Source organism: Pteropus vampyrus, unplaced genomic scaffold (genome assembly GCF_000151845.1).
Source record: "Pteropus vampyrus isolate Shadow unplaced genomic scaffold, Pvam_2.0 Scaffold2499, whole genome shotgun sequence".
Classification (NCBI taxonomy): domain Eukaryota; kingdom Metazoa; phylum Chordata; class Mammalia; order Chiroptera; family Pteropodidae; genus Pteropus; species Pteropus vampyrus.
In genome coordinates this window covers 5,219-8,445 of record NW_011891280.1, presented here as the reverse complement: position 1 = coordinate 8,445, position 3,227 = coordinate 5,219, and the positions used below count along the sequence as shown (strand labels likewise).

The 3,227-nt window shown below is 52.9% G+C and overlaps 1 protein-coding gene across 1 annotated transcript in view; it reads left to right on the top strand.

The window, feature by feature from the left end:
- Window positions 1-759: 759 nt before the first annotated feature.
- The window catches only part of LOC105310350 (palmitoyltransferase ZDHHC3-like), a 7,664-nt gene continuing 5,196 nt past the window's right edge, over window positions 760-3,227 (top strand). The window contains exon 1 of the mRNA XM_023526703.1: window positions 760-917. The gene's annotated coding sequence lies outside the window, so the exon portion shown is untranslated. The remainder of the gene's footprint in view (window positions 918-3,227) is intronic.

Genomic DNA, 3,227 nt, shown 5'->3' with positions numbered 1-3,227 from the left:
TCAGGGTGAGACAGTCAGAGCATTTTGGTTACAAACTTCGGGAAAGTTGGTCGTATTTCTACTTTGGATAGCTCCTTCCTGAGGTATATATTTTTTTTGCTTATATAATTTTTAAATTTTTTTCTTATTGCAAAAGCGACATGTTCATACTAGAACATTTAAATAGTCAAGAAAATAAAAATTACCTATGATTCTACTATGCGAGATGACCATTAATACTTTTGTATCTTTGTCTTTCTAGATATATAAAATCTTTACCAAAATGGGCTGACCTTCTGCATTGTTTTTGGAAATCTTCTTTTCTTTCTGACGGTCTCATTAGTTTGCCATGTCAATAGCTGTGTACCTTTATGGCACATTTTACGTCGAAGCTGTATCCCAAATGGCACTGTACATACCATGTAGCCCTTGCCTCCCAAAGTTCGTTTGCTTTTAAATTTTCTGTCTGGCACCTGACTGTATTTTGCAGACCAGATTTTTTTTCCTACTTCTTTTTTGAACTTGAAGAAAAGTTTTCCATGAACCACTTTAGACAGCTGGAAGGGTGTGCAGGATGATAGGATAACCGTCCATGTTTCACCCTTTGGCATTTCCTCAGGAAAATTCTTTGTCAATAACTATTCACTGGTGTCGGCACAATTCCGAACGCAGAGGCCAGTGTTACTGGGATGGACATGTCCTGCCGCCCCCATCCCATGTGTATCATTGCAATTTTCAAACGACTGTCCACTGTGGACCGTCAGAACCGATGGAGCCCCAGCCCAACCCTGACACCTTTCCTCCTTCTCACAGGGGGCAGTGCCCAAGGGAAACGCCACCAAGGAATTCATCGAGAGTTTACAGCTGAAGCCCGGGCAGGTGGTGTACAAGTGCCCCAAGTGCTGCAGCATCAAGCCCGACCGCGCCCACCACTGCAGGTACGCACGCGCCCGCGCTCACCCCCACACACGGCGCCCCCAGGGCGCCTGCAGCAGCTGAGGCTGACCCTTCCCGCCCTGGGCGCCAGCGACCGCCGCGAGTCTCCCTCCCAGTCCCCACAAGCCCACTGGATTGGAAAGAGCGTTTAGTTTGGGCTCAGCACACCTGTCTCACACCTGATGTAGCGCTGCCCGTGACTGCTTCCACCTCTGTTTCCAAATCCGTAATCCAGAAGGTTCCTGCTGTCCCCGCTTCACGGCGTGGTGACTTTAGTGAGAGCGCAGGAGACGCAGCTTTAGACAGTCGTCCTGCAAAGGTCTGGTACTTGACCCATGTAAGGGGCGGCTCCTAAATTGTGCAGGGTCGCCCTTGAATGAAAGCTTTTCTTTATGACAGAACTTCAGGGGATTGTGGCAGTGGTAGAATTCAGCCAGGAAAGCCTTTTCCCCATCACATCCGTGATGATTTTTCCCTTTTGGTTTTTAGATTTCTTTGAAGACAGCTAGCTAAAAATCGCACTTTATCATTACAAGGGAACTTTTAAATGCTGAATTGCAGTAATACGAACATGTCCCTTGGTCCCTTTGTCAGACTGGTGTGTGCTTGTGGAGGAGTGAACTGGCTCCCGATGCTGGGAGGTCATCCTTGCCAGTCGGAGGCTGCGGAAACATTCGGGTCTTGTGAGAGGTCCGGGTGACTGAAAGGGCGCATTTCCGTGTGGGCCTAACCGCCCACCTCGGAGGAGAGCATCAGCCTCCAGCATGCAGACCCCACGGTCCGCGCCTGCTCTGTCCCAGGCACCTCCGCCCACCCTGTCTCGTCATCGGTCATCTTGCCGTCCTCATGGTCCCTCTCAGAGACAGCTTTGCTACAGGAATGACTCCCTGGATGAGGACTTAAGGCTCACCAGGCTTAAGTGGTTCTTTTCTCTCTCCCCGAGCCCTCACTGCCTCCACTGCCTGGCATTTCCTCGCAGCCTCCCCCTCGGGATGGTCCGAGGGAGGTTTGCTTGAGGGCTAGTAAGCAAATCAGCTTGAGGAAAACAAGAGCTGCTGGTCCAGATGAACTGGAGCGAGGCCGCCTGTGCGTCGCCTGTCCCTCACTCGAAAAGTGTATGCTGACAACTGCTCCTTTGTGGCAGCTCGTGGTGGCCCACGCCATCTGGGGACCCACAGTTGTGGATAAGCAGAATTCCCAGAACGCCAAACAGAGCTGGGTTTATGACTGGTTGAGCTAAAGGCCTGCTGCCTGGTCAGAGGAAGTTGGTGTCGATCTTGCCAGCTGTTGGGTTCCTGTCCGCCCAGTAGAGGAACTGAAAACTCCCCATTTCTTGAGCTCTGGTGGGCACCACAGATACTCCGTGAATTGGACCTGCAGGTGTCCCTTCCATCCGGTGGTGTGTGGGTGGGTCTTCCGTCCAAGGAGAGGGACCATGGAAGCGTGTGGAAATTCTGTGGGGGGAGCCGTTTATGGTACCCTGGACCACCCAGGTGTTAGGCTTATGTGAGGTTCTTGCAGAAGGAGGTGGAGAGCCCTGGCCTTGGCAAAGCCTCACACCTGTCCTCACCGCTGGACACACACACACACTGGGGCTGAGACAGTCGTGGACTGCTCAGGGCGCCTCCAAATTCTTGTTTCATCTTTCTCACGGTTATGATTACTGGTAAAGTTTATGTAGCACTAGTACTGTTTTGAAAGAATTTTACATATATTATATCTAACCCTGAGTGATATCAGGGCCAGTTCTGCAGAGGGTGATTTGGAGAAGCTAAGTTTCTTTACCCAGAGCCCAAAGTGGGGGGCCCGAGAGCAGTGTTCTCTCCACTGCACGGCCTCACCCCAAATACTTTCTGCGCGGGGGCCAGGATGTGGTAGGTGCCTTTTCTTTGCCGATAACGGTAATCGTAGTGGGTGAGGTGTGGGAGGGAAGCACCACTCGGTACCTTCCTGCTGTGTCTTTCCCCGCTCCCTGCCGGGGCGTCTCAGTCTGGCGAGGTGGCGCCTTCACTCGGCCGCCCTTGCTGAGAGGGGCCTTGGGCTTGGCCCTGTGCTGCAGCGGTGGGTTAGACATGGCCCTGACCTAGGCAGGGCAGGTGCACTCGTCCACCGCGGTATAGTTTGGTAAGTGCCGCCGTAGGGGGAGACACGGGGCCCTCGTGGACGTGGCCGTGTTTCCACGGTGAAGCCATCACCCAGGTGGGCAGGAGGGCCTCAGCCAGCTCTTTGGGGCTGAGCACCAAGGAGGGGCCCTCGGACCCCCCGCAGAGGGAACACAGTGTAAGAGAACCTGAACGCATGTGAGCCAGTGA